The following is a 26119-nucleotide window of genomic DNA, read 5'->3' on the forward strand; positions in this document are numbered from 1 at the left end:
TATTGAATTCTGTGAAGCCAATAATTTGTTTCTTACAAACATGTTTTTTGAGCAACCAAAAGACGACTGTACACATGGACATCACCAAATGGTCAATATAGGAATCAAACTGATTATATAATTGGTAGCAGAAGACAGAGAAGTTCCATACTTTCTGCAAAAACAAGACCCGGAGCAGACTGTGGTACTGATAATGAACTGGTAATATAGAAAATCAGAGTAAAGCTATAGAAGAACAACAAAGCAATCATAATGCCAAAATACAATTTAAATAACATCCCAGAAGCATATAAAGATACAATAAGGAACAGATTTGACGCTTTAAACTTAGTTGATAGAGAACCAGAACTATCGATTGAAGTCAGAGACATTATCAGGGAAGAATGCAAAATGACAATACCTCTAATTAAAAAGAGAGAAAGAGGTCAATGGATGACTGAAGAAACTCTTACAATGGTTAAAGAGAGAAGGAAAGCAAAAGCAAAAGGAGACAGAAACATGGTCAGAACCCTAAATGCAATAATACAGCGACTAGAACAGAGGGACAAAGAGAACTACTACAATAGTTACTGTAAAGAAATAGAAGAGGACAACAGAAAAGGTAGAACAAGAGCCCTATTCCAAAAGATTAGAGAAATGAAAAGGAAATTTAAACCAAGAGGGGGGATGCTGAATATTCAACAGGGCAATACACTGACTGATCGAGATGAAATAAAAGGAAGATGGAAGCAATACACTGAAGAACTCTATAAAGGAGATGCCAGGATGACAGATTCATTCACGGAGGAACCATATGATGAAGAACCAGAAATATTAGAATGTGAGGTGAAAACTGCTCTTAAAATACTTGGAAGAAACAATTCACCAGGAACAGATGGCATACCAATAGAATTGCTCCAAGTTACTGAGACTGAATCTGTTGAAATTTTGACAAAAATTTGTCAACAAATATGGAAAACTAAACAATGGCCCACAGACTGGAAGCGTTCAATATACATCCCAATTCCAAAGAAAGGGGATTCCAGTAATTATCGAACTATTGCCTTAATATCCCATGCAAGTAAAGTAATGCTCAAGATTCTACAACAAAGGCTCTTAGTTTAGTTTAGTTTTAGTTTATAGTTTATTTATATACCACTTTTTGGCCAAAGGGCCCCCAAAGTGGTGAACAACATATTAAAACATATTACAAAAAAAGGAAAAAAAGGAAAATTACGTAAGAAATAAACAGTAAAAAATATACAATAAAAATACAATGCACCAAGAACAATGCAAATACAATGCAACGCGAACAATGCAACAAGAACAAAGTAAACTTTTTTTGCAACAAAAGCAATGTTTTCTTTGTTTTCAAATGATGCACACAGTTACCACAGCAGATGTGGTCTTAGGAGAGACATTCCTTCTTTTCTCAGAAGCGCATAATGTCATCGGCCAAGTTGTCCCTCTCCACTTCCATGCGGCCCTTCTTGTTGGTGAGCTGCGGGGAGGATGTCCGACTCCCCAGGTGGTACGCTGCTGCCTCACACCTGTCATGGACCCATAAAGGATGGTGTGGAGCTCCTGGGCGGTGAAGTGGTAGCTGGGTGGGTGCTGCTCGCAGTCATGACCTCCGTCAGGGCTTCTCTTCTTGGGTGAGGCTCTATGGGGGTTGCGTTTTGGATTGCAGCTTAAGCCTTGGTCCCAGGCTATGGTCTGCCGGCACATGAGGCCACCAGCTTGCTGAAGCAAAGCAGGTCTGGGTCTGGTCAGTGCCTGGATGGAACACCACCTGGGAACCACATGTATGCCGCCTTGAGTTCTTTAATTTCATTTCTCTGGAGACGACGCTAAACCACAGCTCAGAACAGACTCTTACCATATATGGAGCGAGAAATGCCAGATGTCAAAGTTGGATTTAGAAAGGAAAGAGGTACCAGAGATCATATTGCAAACATAAGTTGGATAATAGAATGGACCAAGGAATTTCAGAAGAAAATCACCCTGTGATTTATAGATTACAGCAAAGACTTTGATTGTGTAGATCATGAAAAACTATAGAATGCTTTAAAAGACATGGGGGTGCCACAGCATCTGATTGTCCTGATGCGCAACCTATACTCTGGACAAGAGGCTACTGTAAGGACAGAATATGGAGAAACCAATTGGTTCCCAATCGGAAAGGGTGTGAGACAGGGGTGTATTTTACCACCATATTTGTTTAATCTATATGCAGAACATATCATACGGAAAGCAGGATTGGACCAAGATGAAGGAGGTGTGAAAATTGGAGGGAGAAATATCATAATTTAAGATGTGCAGACGATGTCATACTACTAGCAGAAACCAGTAATGATTTGAAGCGAATGCTTATGAAAGTTAGAGGAAAGCACAAAAGCAGGATTACAGCTGAATGTCAAAGAGACTAAAGTAATGACAACAGAAGATTTATGTAACTTTAAAGTTGACAATGAGGACATTAAACTTGTCAAGAATACCTTGGCACAGTCATTAACCAAAATGGAGACAATAGTCAAGAAATCAGAAGAAGGCTAGGACTGGGGAGGGCAGCTATGAGAGAAGTAGAAAAGGTCCTCAAATGCAAGGATGTATCACTGAACACTAAAGTCAGGATCATTCAGACCATGGTATCCCCAATGTCTATGTATGGATGTGAAAGTTGGACAGTGAAAAAAGCGGATCAGAGAAAAATCAACTCATTTGAAATGTGGTATTGGAGGAGAGCTTTGCGCATACCATGGACTGCAAAAAAGACAAATAATTGGATGTTAGAACAAATTACACAAGAACTATCACTATAACGAGAAGACATGATTCATTAGAAAAGACAATAATGCTGGGAAAAACAGAAGGGAGTAGAAAAAGAGGAAGACCAAAGAAGAGACGGATTGATTCCATCAAGAAAGCCACAGATCTGAACTTACAAGATCTGACCAGGGTGGTTCATGACAGATGCTCTTGGAGGTCGCTGATTCATAGGGTCGCCATAAGTTGAAATTGACTTGAAGGCACATAACAACAATAAAACCATGCATCACTTTTAATGTAAACAACAAACCTACACACATTTTTTATGCACAAATAAGGCAAGCGTGAATGGTATTTGGAATACAGTTTATAGTTCTACCTACCACACTTTCAATGAATCTGAATAGTGGGAGATTCAGGACAGAGAAAAGGAATTACTTCTTTAAACAGCAAATAGTTAATTTGGTATGAGATGTGGTGATGTCTACCAACTCAGAAAGCTTTAAAAGGGGATTAAATTCATTCATGCAGGATAAAGCTATAATTGGCTTCTAGTCATTTGTTTTAATTATTTTTAATACTGAATTTTAAACTGTTTTAACCCACCCTGGCACCTGGTGGTGAAGCACAGGTTACAACAACAACAACAACAACAACAACAGGCTATATATTACCTCTATAGTTATTAGAGGTAGTATGCCTTTGAATCAAAGTTGACTGGGGATCCTGAGTGGGACCCTGCTATGACACTCAAGTCCTGCTTGCAAGCTTCCCAGAGGGATCTGATTAGCCACTTTGGAAACAGAATGCAGGACCGGATAGGTTTTTGTTTTGATCCAAGAGGTCTCTTCTTATGTTCTTAAGATTCGAACAAAAGAGACTAGTGTCTGTTTTGGAGGTACTCTAAATGTTAGAGTCTAAAGGGTGGAGAACCTCTAGCACTCAGGCCAGATATGTTTAACCATACCCTCCCTGTGTGCTCCATCCCCCTGCCAGAAATGCTTGGGCATCAATAAGGCTTGAAAAAGGTCTCCATTTGCTTCAATGGGACAGTAATTTGGAGCATAATTGCCACACTGAGGGGGGAGTCTATGGGGGGGGGTCATAACTCCTTGTGCTGCAATACCCTCCAAAAAAGTGACATGCATTTGAAATAGTTTTGTTTGTTGCTATATCAATGTACAACTGTAAAGAGACAGTCACAAATCCTGGTTTCCCCATAACTCCAAAAAGCAGGGGCTCTACTGATGAAGGTCTAGAGCCGCCTCTCTTGGCACGTGGTCCTGTAAGGTTAGCTACAAGGGAATGTGGCCCTCTAACTGAAGAATATTCTACATGCTGGTCTTAAAAATGCTCTTCTGTATGAAATTCTGTTCTGTATTACTGGTGGATTATGCAGAAACAATAGGGATTTTATAGATTTAATTGTTTTTGAGGGAAAAGTAAATAAAGCTAAGGCACGCATTCATACATAACTGTACATACTACGATGCTTCATTAATTTGAAGCAAATGCCTTCTTTTTTCAGTTACCACAGCACAGGAAATAGTAACCTCATAGTGAAAGTATGGCGAGAACGTGTTAACCTAATTTATGTCACTTTCCTAGTGGTTTCAACTTTCAACAGTTATACTAATGTCAGAATAAATCCCTTAGTGCAGGGCTGGGAAACCAGTAGCTTCCAGATGTTGCTGGCCTACAACTCCCATCATCCCTGACCACTGGCCATGCTGACAAAAAGGGATTGTGAAGAGCTCCAAAAAGACCTCTCCAAACTGAGTGAATGGGTAGAAAAATGCCAAATGCAATTCAATATAAACAAGTGTAAAATTATGCATATTGGAGCAAAAAATCTTAATTTCACATATACGCTCATGGGGTCTGGACTGGCGGTAACCGATCAGGAGAGAGACCTCGGGGTTGTAGTGGACAGCACGATGAAAATGTCGACCCAGTGTGCGGCAGCTGTGAAAAAGGCAAATTCCATGCTAGCAATAATTAGGAAAGGTATTAAAAATAAAACAGCCGATACCATAATGCCATTGTATAAGTCTATGGTGCGGCTGCATTTGGAATACTGTGTACAATTCTGGTCGCCTCATTTCAAAAAGGATATTATAGAGTTGGAAAAGGTTCAGAAGAGGGCAACCAGAATGATCAAGGGGATGGAGCGACTCCCTTATGAGGAAAGGTTGCAGCATTTGGGGCTTTTTAGTTTAGAGAAAAGGCGGGTCAGATGAGACATGATAGAAGTGTATAAAATTATGCATGGCATTGAGAAAGTGGATAGAGAAAAGTTCTTCTCCCTCTCTCATAATACTAGAACTCGTGGACATTCAAAGAAGCTGAACGTTGGAAGATTCAGGACAGACAAAAGGAAGTACTTCTTTACTCAGCGCATAGTTAAACTATGGAATTTGCTCCCACAAGTAATGGCCACCAGCTTGGATGGCTTTAAAAGAAGATTAGACAAATTCATGGAGGACAGGGCTATCAATGGCTATTAGCCATGATGGCTGTGCTCTGCCACCCTAGTCAGAGGCAGCATGCTTCTGAAAACCAGTTGCCGGAAGCCTCAGGAGGGGAGAGTGTTCTTGCACTCAGGTCCTGCTTGCGGGCTTCCCCCAGGCACCTAGTTGGCCACTGTGAGAACAGGATGCTGGACTAGATGGGCCACTGGCCTGATCCAGCAGGTTCTTCTTATGTTCTTATGACTGAAGCTATTGGAAATTGGAGTCCAACAACCCAATTTTAGGTGACTGGCTTTGACAATAGGTAAACTGTAAAGAACATTAAAAATTCTAGAGAAATTCAATGCAGCATGAGTGGGTTTCCACTAGCTCAATGTGGCTTTTTTCCCTCTTCCTCCCTGCAGCCCCCCAAAGTCTGCTCCAGAGGGGTGGGGGACCCTCCAGGGTTGATTTTGGGGGTGTGCAGTGGGCTGTACAGAAGAGAAGAGAAACTGGAAGTTCTGTTGCACAAGTGGGTTTCCATTTTGACAGCAGGTAGACATCATTGGGTGTTGCTGTTTAGCTCTATCATAAAGTATTTATGCTACTGTACTGGCTCATGAATTATCTTACACATTACTTGCTGGAGGAAGATGCCACTGAACTCAATGATAATTTGTCTGATTTGTACATTCACTCTGCCATGCTTCCACTTGCATTTTCACTATATATGTGAGGGTGACATTTTATTTTATTTATTTATAAAAATATTTGCATATCACCAACTCATATAAGTGGTGTATAACAATATTTACAATAAAACATAAAGCAGCATTAAAACAATACAAAACAATCAGTAAAATGACTGGTTAATCAAGAAAATGTAAACAGCTGCATAGGCCTCTCAGCATAAAAAGGTCTTCAGGAGTCAATAGCTAGGTTGCCTGCCAAAACTCTGATGGAAGAATATGCGATTGTCAGCATTAATGACCACCTTCTAGTTGATGCCAGTCAGGCCTCTGTAACACGGGAGACAACAAACAGCATTCTCTGGATGATCTCAGTGATCAAAAAGGGATATAAAGGCTCAGGTGGTCCTTAAGGTATTCTGAACCCAAGTTGTTTGGGGCTTTGTAAATTAACTCAAGAGCTGTGCCTCTGGCCCAATAGCATATGGGCAGTCTGTGCAGATGCTTTAGCATATGTGTTACATGCTGTTAGCCCCCATCAGTAATCTAACCATTGAATTCTGCACTAGCTGGGCTTTCCGAACCAGACCAAAGGCAGCCCTACTTAGACTGCATTGCAGCAATCCAGTCTCAAGGTTACCAATGCATGGACTACACTGGCCAAGTTTTTCTGATCCAGAACTGTAACAGATGAAGCTGATAAAAGGCACTCCTAGCCACAGAGGTCACTTAGGTCTCATGACAAAGATGTATCCAGGAATCCAGGAGTACTCCCAGGCAGAGCTTGGAAAAGTTACTTTTTTGAACTACAAGTCCCATCAGCCCCAGCCAGCATGGCCCCTGGATTGGGCTGATGGGAGTTGTAGTTCAAAAAAGTAACTTTTCCAAGCTCTGCTCCCAGGCTAGTACCTGCTCTTTTAGAGAGTGTATAACCCCATCCAGAACAGGCAGCTACCTATTATCGAGATACAGGGATGACCTACTCACAGAGCCTCTATCTTCCCAGGATTCAGACTTAGTTTATTGGTCCTCATCCAGTCCACATCTGAATTCAGGCACTGATCCAGGGTTTGCACCCACTCCTGATTCAGATGTTATGGAGAAATAGAGCTGTATGTCATCAGCCTACTAATGACACTGTGCTCCAAAACGTCTAACGACCACTCTCAGCAGCTTCATATAGATGTTAAATAGAGAGAGTGTGTGTGTTATGTGCCTTCAAGTTGATTTCGACTTATGGTGACCCTATGAATCAATGACCTCCAATAGCATCTGTTGTAAACCACCCTGTTCAGATCTTGTAAGTTCAGGTCTGTGGTTTCCTTTATGGAATCAATCCATCTCTTGTTTGGCTTTCCTCTTTTTCTACTCCCTTCTGTTTTCCTCAGCATTATTGTCATTTCTAGTGAATCATGTCTTCTCATTATGTGTCCAAAGTATGCATTGTGGACAAAATAGTGCCCTGTAGACCCCATAGCACAAGTATCAGGGAGCCGTAGGGCACTCCCCCCCGCTATTCTTTGGAATTAACTATGCAAGGAGGAACAGAACCACTGTAATACAGTGCCTCCAATACCCATCCCACACAGCCAATTCAGGAGAATACCGTGGCCAATAATATAAAAGGCAACTAGGAGATCGAGTAAGAAGAACAGGGTCACATTGGTCATTCTTCAGGGTGACTGAACCTAGACTGATGTAGATCCAGACAGTGTCATCCGGGAACAGCTGAATTTGCTCTGCCAAAACACTTTATACCGCTTTTCTCCAAAAAGGGGCATTGGTAACTGGCCAGTAATTATGGCAGACCATTCCATTCCCAATCTCCGTAGTTCCCACCACCCTCATATTTGCATTATGTGGCCACTGGGAATTCCTAGTCATCATTGGACTGTTTGCTGACACCCCTAGCCCATGTAGAAGTCCTATAGAGTTTGTGTGTGGGGGGGGGCTGTTTGGGGATGGTTTTCCCAAACTGACTCTTGCCTCCCTCATGCATAAGTGGTGCTGTTTTGGCTAGATAAGGACCCAGAATGAATCTGTTCACTTTTTGTTTTTGCACATTTACTTCAATAGCTTTTTATTAATAATGTTTAATTTGCAAATTTAAAAATAAGAGGGGGAAGCAAAAGGATTGTTTACAAAAGAAAAGGAAATAATGTATATATTTTTGTAAACTGCTTAGTTTTGTTTTTACAATCAAGCGATATATAAAGTTTGTTGAATAAATAAATAATAAAAACTATTAGCTCACATTAAGTATGCACTAATAACCATCAGTACATCCATTTTCAATTATAAGTTAATATAAGCCTCAAGATATCGAAATAGATATCCATGTGAAACTGAAGTTTTTTTACAATCAAGTGGTGTATAAATTTTGTTAAATTAATAAATGGTGATGTATACATTTTGTTAAATTAATAAATAATAAAAACCTCATCAGCTCACATCGAGGATACAATAACCATCAGTATATCCATCTTAAAATAAACATGGAAGTTAATATAAGCCCTCCAGATGTCCAAATAGGTATCCATATGAAATTGATGTTTATAAGAAGTATGCTATAATTTAGTCAGGGCAGTAAGGTTCTCATACCTTTGGGTAATAGACAGTGGATGTTTATCCTTCCAGGATCAAAGTATAAGTCTCTTAGTGACCATTAGGACTTGCAAAATCCACTTTTGTGGTCCTGTCATTAATCCCTATCCTATAGGAATACAATTTAAAAGTACATGGCCATCTACAAATATCAAAGATTTTGCCAATACAAAATTTAGATGGATAACATGTATTTGCTATTAGTATGAATGAATGAAACTTTATTTTTACCCCGCCCTTTTTCCAAACTGGAACTCATATGCATATGCTTATGCTTATGCTTGCATTTTCTTCTCCAAGCAGCACTTTTTTGCATGTACCATACCTAATATGAAGAGCAACACATGCATATAATCTTGTTTCCATATGCATATTGCCCTGACTCTATCAGGGAGTTTACAAGTATATGGAGGATTTCTGAATATTAGCCCAATCATATCTATTAGGTGAGGGTTTATTTTGTTGTGATCATTTCACTTTCTTAGATAATGTACTTACTTTAAAAATCCACTTGGAGTCACTCTAGCACAGCAACCAGCTTGATTCTGACATTTCATCAGTTGTATGAATTGTATCACATGAAGTCCTTTTAAAAAAAAGTAGGGTCTTAATATTGCTACTGATAATTCAAAATCTACAAATCTGTATACATTAATTTCATGTCATGTCACGAAATGTTCAACTGGATGTTACACAGAAAAGACAAAACACGCATATTTTACTATTAGTAATGAAACTAAGTCATGGTAGTCTGTGCTTATCTGCATCCCCACCACAAATTGTAAGGCTATTTTAAATTTGTTTAATCTTTGCAAGATTTTATTGGAATTTGAAGGCCATATGCTATCCTGATATATTGGTATATATTGAAGTATGGGATTACTGCATATTTTTGATATTGTGATTTAGTTTTATTATTTTGAAATTCAGTTTGTGAGGTGAATAATAGTGTGGCATTACAGAAATTAACTGGTTTTCAGTGTAATTCTTTATGTGTTTACTGAGAAGCATGACCCATTGAGTTAACATCCAGGTAAGTGGTCTTATACCTAAAGGTGTAATCCTACCCCTACTTACCTGGGATTAAACTCAATTGAACTCAGTGGGTTTACGTCTGTGTGGGCAATGGTTTTCTTTATGAGATTTATAAACAATGCTGTTATTTTGTAGTTTGTGATATATCATTTTGTTGAAGCAGCTGATAACATTGCAGATAAGAAATATTATAATAACAATATTCTCATTTTCAAAAATGTTCAAAATAAAATCTTAAATATATCTGAAGGCACCTGATAAAAAGCAATTCTTCCTGTTGTGGTTTAGGTGTTGCACATTGTGTTTCAAATTTCAGGTTTTTGTGATGGTTCTTGAAGTAGCAATAAATGGGAGAAGGAGCTTTAGCTTGATGATATAAAGTATGTTAGTAAATTCTTGCATTGGCTGTCATGTTTCTGTCCTAGTGATAGGTCTCTGGACTTTTGTCTGAGGTCTTCCAGAGCAGCTGTCAATCAATATTGATAGTAATGGAATAGATAGACCAATGGTTTAACATTCAATTTTCATGTACATTTTATACTGTCAGAAGTGCAATTTCTTTTCTCTCATATATCAAGAAACTTCATAAAACCATAAAGTGATTGAAATCTCCTTCCAGTGTCTTAGATTACTATTGGCCTGATCCAGCAGTTGGAGTATACTACCCTATCCCTAAATAAAATGGAATATCCTTGTTACTGAGAGATGTGGACAGACATTGATATCTGTGCTGTGAAAAGATTATAAATTTGCAATGTTTAAAACAAAACAGGCACCAAAAGTGGGGGAGAGAGGGAGAGAGAGACAGAGGAAAAACCCCACATTCATTCATTCATTAAAATGTTGGGGCAGGCCTCAAGCAGAGGCATAACATTACAAGGTTTTGTTTTTTCTTTATAAAAGGTTACTTGAGTACTTCTGCAATAGAATGGTACAGTGGAGGATGCCCAGACTCAGAAGAAGTCCAATTTAAAATAAAATGTTTGCAAAATGGGATGATGACAGTAGTATGTTGCTTATAACAGTAATGTTATGGGCACTAGCCAGGAGGTGCCCATGACACGCACACAATCACATTCCTCATTAGACCCCAAACAGTAAAACTGCCTTTTTCCCAGTGGCAAATCCTTGTAGTTTGAGAACTGGGAAAATGTGGTTGTTGCACAACAGGAAGCTTTCTTGAGAAACGGCTTTGAAGTCTCCACTCCCAAATTACTCAGTTAATCGAATAGCAACTATGTTTATTACATGATGAATAGGGTATTTGAAAAGGTCCTTAGATATGTCCCAAAAGATGTATCAGCATGTCCCACACTGAGATGTTTGAAACAATAACTTCAAAATATAGATTTGAAACAGAGGGATTGATGCATTGTAGATCTCTTAGACTGACTGAAGAATTTTATCTCTACAGTTTGTCATTAAAAATTATTGGTGTCAATAAAAAGATAATTGCATATTATATCTAATTTGTGGGGTGTGTGTGGAAGTGCACATATACTAAAGCAAATATTTTCTGTGTGTTCCAGTCAAGAATACTGTAGTAAAGTAAGTAAACTATTATGTTTCAACTTTGATTGGCCTGGCATTTCAAAAGCAAAACCCCTTTTTTCCATCTTATGTTTCTGTCTCAAATATAGGCAGCAGACAATATGGTGCTTGAGGGGTTCATGTGAAATTTTCCCATGCAAAAATAATAGTTACAGACTTTTGCTTGCTCTGTTTTTCTATTTCATTTTTTGTAATTTTGCCATTTAAAAAAAAATCGGTACGGTGTTACTGCAGTAACCAAATGTACTGTTTGCATTTTTACTAAATGAATTCTTATAACTTCAAGATCTTGAGTTATCATTTGGTACTCTTCTACATATAACTGTATATTTATGTTTCATTGATTTTTAAAGAATCTTAAACTGGGAAGGCAAATTATGTTCAGACACTTTTATGACATATTGGAATAATATTGAAGTAATTTGTAATGTTAAACAACTTGTTCTTTTCTGCAATGTGAAATGCCCTTAAAATGTATTTTTTTAAAAAACACAAACCTGTGTGATCACTAGCATTCTGAATCAAATTTCAAGTTTTTGTGATGTTTCTTAAAGTAGCAATAAACTGAAAAAAAAATAAACATCTAAAAACGTTTAATTGAAGAAAAAACTATAGAGAAGATTGTGAAGGTTCTGATGCTGATGAGTCATTAACTATATCGGTACATAAATGTAAATAGAAAAAATGATTCCAGAAACATAATTCAAAGCAGCATTTAATGTCTATTGAAAAATTATCATTGGACCTGGAATAATGACAGTCAATTTAACATAAATCTTCAGAATGGATTTGGTAGCACATTCTGGTGATAATGGAGTGTATCCAACTGAGTCATACTCAGGCATTGTACACACAACACTTTATTCTAGAATCAATGGAGACTGAATACTTGTTTTTTCTACGTACTCCACACACAATATAGATCTGTTGCATATTTTTGGCCCTGACAAGCTTCTCAAAAGCTTCTTGAGAAACTGGTTTCATTCTGAAGACAAAATATCACTGCAGGTTGATTCTGCATGACCGTGCAGTGTTTGAAAACAGATAAAAACAGTTGTAGGCAGTCCTGGCAATGGGGGGTGAATCCATGCCTGACCAATGACATAGTGCATTGCAAGATTGCAATCACCATTCCCTTCTATATTCACCAGGGGCATGTGCAGGGAAGAAAAGGTGTGGATAACCTAATCAATGGGAGAATCGAATCAGTCATGTATCAATTAGGGAACCTAATCAAACCATACCCACTCTTGTGGATGGCAGGATCTGGAATCAATCTAGATTGAAAGCAGCATGTTGAGGATGAGCATGAATGGTTCCGGATTGAGAAAAACTACATTTTTGTGCTACCAATGGGCTAGTGTATATGCAAGCTGTGAGCAGACCCACTGAAATCAATGAGTCTACTTTGGGTATGACTTACATTATGTACAAACTTGTAGCTTGAGAACCACTGCACTCAAATCTGTAATTTTGCACACAACTGTGCTACTTAAATCCTATTGAAGTCCATGAGATTTAAGCAGCCCATGTGCAGGACTATAACCCAAATCTGACGTTACTGAAATATGAAATATGCAGCAGGAGGATCAAAGCTGATAGAGCTGTTTGGTCAGTTGTTGTTAATGTTTTGAGAGATATTGCTCTTCATAATAATGTGCAATAACAACTGAATTCATTATTGCTGCTATAGTATTGCTAAAATAGAGATATGCCACATTTTACAATATCAGTATCTGTCACTTGTCTTTTTAGTTTAAAAAGAAATAATATAATAAGAATTTCTGATATGTGTTTGAGCAGGCCCTTGGGAAAGGGCCCTGTGGGGCCCCTTCTACATCACTGGACTCTACCTAGAGGTGGTGGCAGAAAACTGCAGCAGATCACCAAACAGTAGGGAGTGAATATTTAACAGTGTGAGCCAAACCTCAGTCACTACCCAGCAGAGCTTAACAGAGTGGTGGGCCGCCACCACCACATCTGTGTGTGTGTTATGTGCCTTCAAGTCGATACTGAATTATGGTGACCCTATGAATCAGCAACCTCCAATAGCATCGGTTGTAAACCACCAGATCTTGTAAGTTCAGGCCTGTGGCTTACTTTATGGAATCAATCCATAGAATCATAGAATAGCAGAGTTGGAAGGGGCCTATAAGGCCATCAAGTCCAACCCCCTGCTCAATGCAGGAATCCAAATCACAGCATTCCCAACAGATGGCTGTCCAGCTGCCTCTTGAAGGCCTCCAGTGTCGGAGAGCCAACTGCCTCTCTAAGTAATTGGTTCCGTTATTGTATAGCTCTAACAGGAAGTTTTTCCTGATGTCTAGTCGAAATCTGGCTTCCTGCAACTTGAGCCCATTATTCCATGTCCTGCACTCTGGGACGATCGAGAAGAGATCCCGGCCCTCCTCTATGTGTCAACCTTTCAAGTACTTGAAGAGTGCTATCATATCTCCCCTCAATCTTCTCTTCTCCAGCCTAAACATGCCCAGTTCTTTCAGTCTCTCCTCATAGGGCTTTGTTTCCATTCCCCTGATCATCCTTGTTGCCCTCCTCTGAACCTGTTCCAGTTTGTCTGCATCCTTCTTGAAGTGTGGAGACCAGAACTGGATGCAGTATTCAAGATGAGGCCTAACCAGTGCTGAATAGAGGGGAACTAATACTTCACGTGATTTGGAAACTATCCTTCTGTTAATGCAGCCTAATATAGCATTTGCCTTTTTTGCAGCCACATCACACTGTTGGCTCATATTCAGTTTGTGATCAATGACAATTCCAAGATCCTTCTCACATGTCGTATTGCTGAGCCAAGTATCCCCCATCTTATAACTGTGCATTTGGTTTCTTTTTCCTAAGTGTAGAACTTTGCATTTATCGTCTGCATATCTTAAATTATTGATATTTCTCCCTCCAGTTTTCACACCTCCTTCAACTTGGTCCAATCCCACTTTCCGTATGATATGTTTTGCATATAGATTAAACAAATAGGGTGATAAAATACACCCTGTTTCACACCCTTTCCAATTGGGAACCAATAGGTTTCTCCATATTCTTTCCTCACAGTAGCCTCTTGACCACATCTGCAACCATGCCATTTATGCCAGCCACCATGGAAGGTGGGTGTGAAGGGAAATCACTGTGCTATCCTGAAGCTGAAGCAGCCATTGGGCCTAAATAGGGCCCAATGCCATCAAGTGATGACAGTGAGCCCCGCTCAGGATGTAGGAATTGGCCCATTAGTGTGACCATACTTACCCTTTGGAATTCCCTCCCATTACATATCAGACAGGTGCTGTCTCTGTTGCCTTTTCAGCACCTGTTGAAGACCTTCCTTTTTCAACAAACGTTTAAGCAGAGATTTTTATGCCAGTCTGTATTTGTACTGGGTTTGCAATTGTTTTTATATAGGAATTGTGTAATGTATATTTTTATTGTTAAATCGCTTCAAGATGTTTCATAAGAAGCAATTCATAAATGAAATAAGTAAGTAAGTAAGTGGACTGCCTTCAAGTTGAACCCGACTCATGGCGACCTTATGAATAGGGTTTTCATGGTAAGCAGTATTCAGAGGGGGTTTACCATTGCCTTCCTCTGAGGCTGAGAGGCAGTGACTGGCCCAAGGTCACCCATTGAGCTTCATGGCTGTGGGGGGATTCGAACCCTGGCCTCCCAGGTTGTAGTCCAACACCTTAACCACTACACCACACTGGCTCCCCTGCTGTTAGACAGAGTAAGGTGGCTGCCTCAAGGTGGCTGACACTGGGGGGCAGGGGGCCACAGCAAGGCATTGGAGGACAGAGCTGTTCATGCCACACAATCTGCCCTGTGCCCCTCTCAGTGGGGTACTGTCCCTTCACCAGTGTTGATGTAGGTTTTAACTACCAGTCTGGTTGGCTTGTGTATATGGAAAGGGAGGACATGCCACCTTGTCCTTTGCCTCAGGCAACAAAATGCCTGTACTGTCACCCCTGTCCTCCCACCTCCTAAATGTGTGATGCTCAGTGCTAATAGTTCTGATCACCTGTTGAGCAGTGATAGATTTTGAAGCAGAGAATATTCTGATTCAGCCTGCTGATGAATGCAAGAAACAGGTACTAGGGACAGATGCTGGATATGAGCTCTTCTCTGCAATATCCTGTTGCAAATGTGGGACACACCGAGGAAGGATGTGCATGAAAATAATATTTCCATGTGGAAACTGATTGAGGTGACTGAGTGAACAGTTAAGGGATATGGTTCGGGCAATATTCATAAGTATGAAAATGCAGAACGTAGGCATTCCATGGTCACCTCAACTCTGCCCTGTGACATAAGGTAGTGAACATTGCAGAGGCTTGTGTAAAATGAATAGAGGCTCCCTGGCTAAGGAAAAGGGAAGAATAAAGTAGATACATTTCACCAAGCTAAAATCCGTGCAACACATGGGATGATGCTGAAATATAAATGATTTGCTTTTAAATAAGCATTAATTCTGTTCTGTTTCTGGTTAGAGAAGGCTTTGTTCTCTTCACTGCTTTGTGTTGCAGCACACAATTAAGGCCACTGTGCCAGCCATCCAGCAAGGTCAGGAATAGCTTTTGCATCCCCACCCCAGCTGGTATTCAATTTGGCCTGATCTTATGACTCAGAGGGTTTTGGGGGGGGGGGTTGCCAATGAATGCGAAAAAAGTGACAAGAGAGTTAACCCATTGGAATGGTCACACAAACGAGTATGCAGTAGAAGTCCACTTACAAGCACACCTAACTACATGCTGGATCAATGGCCACTATACCTTTGTTTGATTTTGCATTAATTCTGTAATGTACCGCAGCACTGTCTATGTACTTAGGGCAGGATACATATTCAACCAAGCGTTGACCTGGCCATTTCACAAAATATGACATGAAGCCAACATATCAGGGGTGTTACTCTGATATCAAAGGCAGATAGTCTAAAACAAATATTTAGGATGCTATTGCCAGGGGAACAGTTATTTAATTAGAATCTATAGGATAAAAATCCTGCCTTCCTGTGGCCCAGTCTGAGGAACCTTATTTTGAAGCTAATGGAATTTCATATGAACATAAGAAGAGCCTTCTGGATCAGGCCACTGGCCCATCTAGTCCAGCATCCTGTTCTCATCGTGGCCAGCCTGATGCCTATGGGAAGTCTGCAAGCAGGACCTGAGCACAAGAGCACTCTCACTTCGTGCACTTCACAGCAACTGATATTCAGAAGCATGCTGCCTCTGACAGTGGAGTAGAACATATACATCAGGGTTAGCTGCCATTGATTGCCTCATCCTCCATGAATTTGTCTAATCCCCTTTTAAGTCACTGCCTCTTGTGGGAGTGAATTCCATATGTGAAGAAGTACTTTCTTATACATTATTTTTGTTGTGTGATAAGCTAACCAATATTCCTATTTTGAAACCCAAGATGAGGAATATGATATCATGAAACATAACTATGCACTCAGTGTTCAAGCTGAGATGTAAAGTGATCCCATGGTCAGTTGATGACATTTTCAGTAAGGGATGGGAGGAAAAGCAGGCACAAGCTCATTCATTCTCCCTCTCCTCTTTCTGTCTTGCTCCATCCATGCTCCTTTCAGCCTTATTCATGTGCTGATCAGTGGGAGAAGAGAGGCAGGAAAACTTATTTGCATTATATCTTTGCATTTAAAAACTATAAATTACAGGAAAACTATAAATGTTCCTCCTTAGTAAATGTTACTGCTCATAAAATCTGTGGTTGCATCTGTGCTCTTATTGAAATTTCTCCTGGCTCAAAATAGATGCAACAACATTATTAAAACTTCTGGATTATAATAGCATATAGAAGAACGACCCTTTGTCGCCATCCTTTTCCTTGATGTATTGTTGTCACCTGGCATGGAATCTGGCAGACTTTAAATTAGTGAGTTTAGAGATGTTGTGAGGAATCAAATTGGGTGCGTGTAAAAAGCAAATAATCCCACTAGGGCTTTGCAAGCAAAATCAAGGTGAGAAACAGAGCCCACCTTGAGGAGGCTGCGACCTTGTTCTGCCACTCACAATATCCCAGTGATGTCAGAAAAGTGCCATGGCAGGAAAATGGCAACACGGTTCCATCTCTATCAGCACACCCTGTTCATGCTGACCAGCAAGACCAACCATTTCTACTTAGTTCTCTGGTATGAACACAGAAATTATTTTTCCCATTAATTCCTAGGGAGGTGGGAAAATGAAACTTCAAGAGTGAAATTGGTGGCAGAAGCTGAAAGTCACTCTACTGTGGATGTCCCATGGGGATGGCTTTGAACCCCTACCCTCCAGTTTGCCTCCCATATATCTTTACCTATAGGAAATAGCAAAGGCATTACTTCCTGTGGGGGCAGGATCATTCCAGTGAGATAGCGTTCAGCCTCACCATCCAGATTTACCCCTACAGTTCCCCCCCAAGAAGAGCCTTCCTGGCCAGGCAGCATAAGCAGAGATCTGGCCCCTTCAAGCAATGACTCAAACAAACATCAAAAGCCTTCTTCCAGAGGTTCCACATCATTGTTGTAAGTGACTGCTCAAAGGAGCCCAGTTCTTTCTCAAACTGACCAGTCTGCCGCTCATGCATCCCATTGTGATGTATATATGTTGTATATATGAACCAGCCATTGTATGCATTCTGCAGAACGGCCAGCAATTATGCACATTAACCACATGGAGACTTTGCATATTAACTGACCAATGTATACAATCCCCATTTCTGTTAGTTATTTATATGCATATTGCACTGGTTTTCATCGTTTGTAAATTCCCTAACAGTGCATTTTCGTTGTAACACATATATGCTACTAGGCTCGTAGTTCAGTGGTAGAACATATGCTTTGCATGCAGAGCCAGATTCAATCCTTGGCATCTCTAGGTAAAACTGGAAAAGACTCCTGTCTGAATCCCCAAAAAGCTGCTGCCTGTCAGTGTGTGTAGACAATACTGAGCTAGACTAAGCAATTGTTTGACTCATTATGAGGCAGCTCCTCTTGTTTTTAATCAAAACAGTCAAAAATAACGAGGCTATTGGGTCTGATGATGATTGGTTAGCTGGTCAGCTGATCAGTCAGTTTACTTGCCAGCTGATACCTGAGTAACAAGTTGCTCAGTCTGAGAACCGATGTGAGAATAAGCAGCTTTTTTAAGATGGGGTGGAAACTGGAACCCTATTACCCCTTTATATCATCAGATGCTTGCTGAGCTGCCTTCTCTGCCTTTGCTGATCCATGACTGTGGGGCTGAAGGGAATCAGAGAGTAACAGGCAAGTATTTATGCAGCTAAAATTCAGAATTGAAGACTCTGGAGTACAGGCCTCCTCCATTTGGAACGTTTGGGCTAATTACCAGCTGAGTCTAAACCCCTTTGGAATCTAGGCTCATCTTTAACTTGTTATCAGCAACAGCAGCCCTTCCTGTTACTGGGGCACCCCCTTTCTCTCACTTATGGGGCAGTGAAGAGAGGGACTGCTGCTGCATGTTATTTATTTATTTATTTATTGTATTTGTATACCACCCCATAGCCAAAGCTCTCTGGGGGGTTTACAGTAAGGCACATTGTTAGGCACATTGTGGGAGCCACAACCCCTTGGAAAGGCAGTTTGCCTGTGGTGCTGGCCTGAGTCATTTTGTGGCTTCAAGCAGAGCTTCTCCTGGCTACGACCAACACTTTAATAGGGTTGTTGCCCCTTTTGGAACCAATCTGTTCTCCACAGACTGCTTCCTGGGGCAACTGCAGCTGGCTGCATCATCCTATTAAGTGACAGGGCCAGCTCTGCTTTCCTGACATCCTGGTGCCTTAAACGCTGTTCCTGCAGTGTTGTATGGCTTACTCAAGGCTGGAGGAGTCTTTGGAGTTGCTGCAGCTTTCAGCCAGACTTGAGGGAAAGGGGTGGCAGGGGGGAGGTTCACAGAAGAGTTGGAAATGGAGAGACCTCCTGGGTTCATTGTGTTTCCACAATGAAAATCTGTGAAAATCTGTTGGGTCTTTATGAAACTATTAGCTTTTTAAGTTCCCCATGTTCTGAATAAGAATGGCAAATCTTGTGGCCAACATTCAGTTCCTGATTAATCCCTTTCCAAAGGACATCTCTTCTCAAAGCAAATATGGCCACTGCCAAAGTTAGAAGGAATGCTTGCTGATGTAGCTACAAGCAGGAACACCGGAATGTACTGAGTCAGACCATTGGTCCATCTAGGTCTTTACTGTCTACACTGACTGACAGTGGCTCTGTTGCTGGGTGGGGCAGAGCTGCTATGCTAGCTTCCCAGAAGCTGGGTCACTGTTGGGTTACTGGGAGGGCGAGACAGTGGGGAGGTTGGTGCAGTGTAGATGCACCACTAGAGACAATTTGGGGCTCCTGCCAGTGTGCTTGCACTATGCTGACCTCTCTGCTGCCTTCCCCCCCCCCCCCCGGTAAGCAACAGTGACCCACCTGCTGTGGTGGGATTCAGATAATCTAGTAGCTCATTCTCAGTTGCTGCTGATTCCTCAGCATCCTTCCCAATCTGCAACAATGCCCTCTTTTGCTGCAGGCTCCTCAGCACATTACTGCTAACATCGTGCTAACATCCTAATTTCCTAATTCAGGAAGGCAACAACTTTAATACAGAGATCTTGTGCAAGAGAAGCCTGGTGCAAGGCTGCCATGTTATTACGTGTGTAATCTAGATTGCTGGAATCAAAGCGTCTAAATTGTGTTCAGGTGAGCAGCAAATAGAAGCAGGGTGTGTGACAATAGAGGCCACCCACCCAAATATTACTACACACGTGACAACCCCCCCCACACACACACAATGTGCTTAGGAGGTTCTACACCAGCAGTGATTATGAATGCATACTGGGCTATTTTAAATAATGGATTATCAGCAGAGCAGGAAAATCCGGATTACATTGGGAAACTGTTTGGGCTGGCATTTTGTCGAGGATGGCGTCATGTGGACAACATGAAAAACTTGCACACATGAGTGGTAGAAGATCCACAATAAGCTCCCATGTGGACGGGCCCTGAATTTCCTCTTTTAAAAATAAGGACATTCAAGGATTAAAAAACCTCATATTTAAGAGAAAAATTAAGGTGCTATAATTTCTATGCCTTGTGGTGCGGGATTGGCAAATCTGTCAATTTTGGCTCCCCTCAGTTTCTCATTTTTCCAAACTTAAATTAAGTTCTCCACACTTCCACATCAGTTTTCAACTTTTTAAAAAGTTCTCGTGAAAATTTATCAACACATTTCTCCTAATGTACACGTTTGTATTTTTAAATTTAATCTGAAATTATCGGCCTTGATTCTAGGGTTCAGGTTCTGCAACTTTTCTACTTTTTAGCTTCTTGAATTCCAGTGAAGGAGCAGTTCTTCAGAGCATGTGACACACATTGCCTTTGAAATGCACATAGATCGTTTTCCCCTAGAGTGTTTTCGTATATAGTACTTTGTAATTATACACACCTTCCTGTCATAATGTTTGTTAAAGCGGCAGCTGCTATCCATGCCGTCTGGACATATTGGTGGGGCAGTTTACCAACTAGCATGCATTGGTCTTTTCTATTCTCCTAGTGTTTCCATGTCCCCTGAGTAGGGATGGAATGATCTGTTAATTATGGTTCTCTGTTTCTCATTTTTCTAATCTTAAATTTGGTTCTCCTCATTTCTGCAGCAGTTTATTTTTTTTAAAATCTTCATGAAAATTCTTCAGTGTTTTAGTGCACATTTCTCCTAAAAATACAGTTTTGACTAATGTAACCATTTTTTGCAAGCACTTTATCCTAATAGAATCATAGAATAGTAGAGTTGGAAGAGGCCTATAAGGCCAACCCCCTGCTCAGTGTAGGAATCCAACTTAAAGCAACTGCCTCTTGCATACCTGCAGTGTTGCCCACCACCTCCCTAGGTCATTGGTTCCATTGTTGTATCGCTCTAACAGTTAGGAAGTTTTTCCTGATATTCAGCTGAAATCTGGCTTCCTATAACTTGAGTCCATTATTCCGTGTCCTGCACTCTGGGACAACTGAGAAGAGATCCTGGCCCTCCTGTGTGTGGCAACCTTTCAAGTACTTGAAGAGTGCTATTATATCTCCCCTCAGTCTTCCCTTCTCAAGGCTAAACATGCTCAGTTCTTTCAGTCTCTCCTCATAGGGCTTTGTTTCCACTCTCCTGATCATCTTTGTTGCCCTCCTCTGAGCCTGTTCCAGTTTGTCTGCATTCTTCTTAAAGTGTGGTGCCCAGAACTGGATGTAGTACTCAAGATGAGGACTAACCAGTGTTGAATAGAGTCCTGTACACCCCAAGATTTGGAAACTATCCTTCTGTTAATGCAGCCTAAAACAGCATTTGCCTTTTTTGCAGCCACATTGTACTGATGGCTCATATTCAGCTTGTGATCAACAACAATTCCAAGATCCTTTTCACAAGCCAAGTATTCCCTGTCTTTTAACTGTGTACTTGGTTTATTTTTCCCAGGTGCAGAACGTTACACGTATCCCTGTGAAATTTCATTCTGTTGTTTTCAGCCCAATACTCCAGCCTATCAAGATCACTTTGAATTTTGTTTCTTTCCTCCAGGGTATTAGCTATCCCTCCCAATTTTGTATCTAAAAATTTGATAAGCATTCCTTGCACCTCACCATCCAAGTCATTAATTAAAATGTTGAAGAGCACTGGGCCCAGGACTGAGCCCTGCAGCACCCTACTTTTTACCTCCAACCAGTTTGAGAAGAAACCATTGATAAGCACTCTCCGAGTATGGTTCTGTAGCCAACTGATAGTTGTTCTATCCAGCCCACATTTAGCTAGCTTGCTAATCAGAATATTATGGGGCACTTTGTCAAAAGCTTTGCTGAAGTTGAGATATATTATGTCCATATTGAAGACAGAAACAACATTAGCCCTTTTCTAGTCATCCGGCACTTCACCCACCCTCCATAATTTCGCAAAGATAATAGACAGTGGTTCTGAGAGTTCTTCAGCCAGTTCCTTCAATACTTTAGGATGCAGTTCATCGGACCTTGGAGATTTGAACTCAAAGTGATTAGGTATTCCTTGACCATTTGTCTATGGATCTCAAGCTGCAATCCTGCCCCTTCAACTTCACGTTTTCCAGGAGGGTCATAGACCCTCTTTTGGGAGAAGACTGAGGCAAAGTAGGAATTGAGCACTTCTGCCTTTTCTTTGTCATCATTTTGCCATCCTCATTGAGTAGCAGTACCACCATTTCTTTTCTCTGTTTTATACTATGCATATACCTAAAGAAAGCTTTTTTGTTGCTTTTAGAATCTCTCGCTAACCTCAGCTCATTAGCCTTTAGCCTTCCTGACACCACCCCTGTATTTCCATGCTACCTGTCTGTACTTTTCCTTTGTGGCCTGGCCTTCCTTTCACTTACTGTATGCTACCTTTTTGTTTTCAGTTCATGTCTTTTTGTGAAGCCACATTGACTTTTTCCTTGTTGGAATGGTTTGCCAGTCCTTTTTTAGAAACCCCCACCAGTCTTGGGGCTTGTTCACACTGCAGTTTAATTATTTGAGATCGAGCCTCCCTGCATACCTGTTAAATTTGCAGCAATCACATAACATAGGAAGCAAAGGGGAGACATCCCACTGCTTTCCCCTTTAAATCCGAAGCAAATCAATCCACTTTAAATCCGAAAAGGGAAGGAAAAACCATTGGTGCTTCGCATCTCTAAGGGCATGTAGACACTTAGCTCCGATGCTTTGGTGAGTCCCCGCCCACTCCCTCTTCCTCCCTTTGTTTACCTTTTCCTGCTGGCTCCCGTTCTGCAAGCCTGCTGCAGAGAAAGAGATACTTTGACCTTAAGAGGGCGTGGTCATTAGGAAGCTCTGAGATTAACCCTTTCCCTTCAGTATGAATGGGAAAAAGCGGATTGGGGCTCATATAAAGTAAGAAGTGTGAACCTTTAAACCCTGTTGTGATGGGAAAAGCTTAGTCTTTAATCCGAAATTCAGCTGAAGTCAGCTACAGTGTGAACCAGCCCTTGGACTCCTTTTCTCATTAGAGTCGCTTGCCATGGAACCTTACTTATCATTGTTCTGAGTGTATTAAAATCAGCTTTCATGAAGTCCAGGGTACACGTATGGCTACTCTCAGCTTTGCTTCCTTTAAAATTTAACATATAGCACGAGTTCCCTTCCCTTTCTGTTCCTTCTGTTCTTTTTGACCAAGTTATATCTTTCAATAGCTCCAGTATATTCTAGTCATGGGAGTCGTTTCACCAAGTTTCGCATTTACCCTTGCGTATTAAGAGTTCAAGTTCATCCTGTTTGTTTCCTATACTCTGGGCATTAGTATACAGACACAGAAGACCATGTGATTTATGGTCTGGCTTCCCTCTTACATTTTTATGAAGACTATTTATTATTGGGCCCCATTATAGTTGTTCTCTCTGTTCCTGTGCATGATCCTTTGTCAATAGTTACCTCCAAGTTTACATCTCCCTCCTCCATAGGATTCATTTTAAAGACCTCCTGATGAAGTTCTCCAGGCCAAATATATTCTTGTGAAGTCCTTGTGAAGTGCAATCCATCACTTGCCAGCTGTCCATCTTCCAGGAAGTGTAGCCCGTAGTCCCAGAATCCAAATCTCTCACATCGTAGCCAGTCATTCACCTGGAGTATTTTTCTCTTTCTGCTCCTCTTCTAAGTACTGGAAGGATGGATGAGAAGACTATCTGGGCCCCAAAGTCCTGGCACTTCCTTCCCAGTGCTTCAAAGTCTGCCATGATTTCTTTTTAGCTCCACTTGGCAGTACCTTCCCACATGGATGAGAAAAAAGGGTTACACGTCAGTAGGCTTTATAAGTGCTAGCAATTCTTCCAGAGCTTGGAAAAGTTACTTTTTTGAACTACAAGTCCCATCAGCCCCAGACAGCATGGCCACTGGATTGGGCTGATGGGAGCTGTAGTTCAAAAAAGTAACTATTCCAAGCTCTGCTTCTGTCACATCTCTAATCTGTCCTCCAGGGAGATAGCATACCTGGTGAGTCCATGGGTCTTCTCGGCATACTTGGGTTTCAGTCCCATGCAGTAGGGTTTGATAATGCATTTTTGTATGTCATTTTCACCAATACATTCATTTTGTGCACACTTTCCCCTAATACATGCATTTTTGTAAACATTGCTTGGTTGGGGAAATGCATCACAAAATTTGTGTAATTGTGTATTTCAAAGGATAGCTGTGTTTCGGTTCTCATACTATTTTGGAAAGTGTGAATTTGATAAATTTGCCTTTAAATTGTGAATTAAATCAAATTTCTCCCCCATCCCTGCCCCTGAGTGCTGCCAGAAATGACGATATAAGGCCCTGATGCAGCTGCACATGTGCGGTTACAGCAATCTTCCCCCCCCACGGGTCGATCGAAAGAAAGGATATGGAAACCAGGGGGGGCCCCTCTGGAAACTGGTGTATTGATGTATTGACATACTGATATACAGTTTGTTTCCTACTTTCCCAACTCTTGGGCAATATGCTCAAATTATCATAATTGTGATGACTGCTTCTAAGCAGTCCTTGAATCTTTTCCTCCCTCCAAATATCAAGAAGATGAAGGATTTCTTGTGTTTTCATTGAAATGCCTCTTTCTTTCCTATTTACCAATACACCATTGTCCTCCATTGCGAAAGCAGCAACCCTCAGCTTTACCAGAAAAGGAAGGGAAAAGGTAACTCCCAGGTGAATGGGCACAGAATTAAGGGGTGTGTGTGGCACAGTTCTGCGATGTCAGAAGGTCCACCCAATAGAAGGTCACCTGAGGAAGCGCTGTCTGTGTACACATTCAGACAGCAAGTGCTTAAGAAGTGCATTCTCAAGACAAAACGGATTATAGTTGTTCCATCAAAAAGTGATTTAGAATAGTGTGGGACAGGGGTACATGGTGATGATATTGTGTGTACAGCATCCCAAAATGCACCTGCATCCTACACTGAATGCACATTAACCAGAGCTTGGAAGATTTTACTGTTACATGGCCCCAAAAAGGAATAAACTGCCATTACAATTACAATTGTTCTGAAAGGAATTGATTACTGTTACTCAAAAATAATCACTATAATTACATTTAAGTTACTTAAAGAAAAACTAGAGTGCTTTCAAGGTGCTGACCTTGGCTGCTGCACACTAAGTTCCCTAAAACAACATTAAAAATAAACACACACAGAGGCAATAGAATAATTCTTTTTATCCATAAGATGGCAATGGTGGTCTCTCCGCTGGTAAGGGAGGTGGGGAGGGAGGCAGAGGCCATCACTCAGATCTTTGTACATCAAACCAAGTGCAAGACACACACACACACACACACACATCTCAGCCAGCAAGTGTCATCTCTCTCACTCAAACACTTCCCAGACCCTGCCTGCCATCAACTAAGGGACACTCACCCAAGCAAACATTTTCCTGAGATGCAAAAAAGTTAAAACACTGCAAATGCAGCAAAGTAGCCAGGGAGGGTGGTGGAGACCACTTTGTGTGCCAAGTGCAAACACAGTATTCTCTCTCTCTCTCTCTCTCTCTGTCTCTCTGTCTCACTCACACACACACACACACACACACACACAGGTTATCCTTTTCCTTTATCCATGTTCTTGCCGTCCGGCTCCTTTCTCCCTCCACTCTATTCTTCTCCATTACAATTTTTTAAAACAATTGTTTTCTCCACTCCACCCTGTCTCACTCTCCACTTCCTCCCTCGTCGCCTCCTACCCAACCACAGAGCATGAGGGAAGAGCGACGCTGCGCAGAAGCTCAGTTTGAGGCACATGATTTTCATCCACAAATCAGAAGAGCAGAAGACTTGCCCTGCTACCCCCCAAGTAATGCCCCCAAGTAATGCTGGAAACATTACAATTACTCCTCAAAAGTAATAAAATTACTCCTCATTCTATTGCAATCGAAATGTAAAGGAATTACCCACTCATTCCTCAAAAAAGTAATGAATTACAAGTCATTCATTTTTGTAACTAATTACTTCCAAGCTCTGACATTAACACACAATGTGTACACAGCCTCAGCTCTCAGCTTTTCACTATGCT

Source organism: Rhineura floridana, chromosome 4 (assembly GCF_030035675.1).
Source record: "Rhineura floridana isolate rRhiFlo1 chromosome 4, rRhiFlo1.hap2, whole genome shotgun sequence".
Taxonomy (NCBI): domain Eukaryota; kingdom Metazoa; phylum Chordata; class Lepidosauria; order Squamata; family Rhineuridae; genus Rhineura; species Rhineura floridana.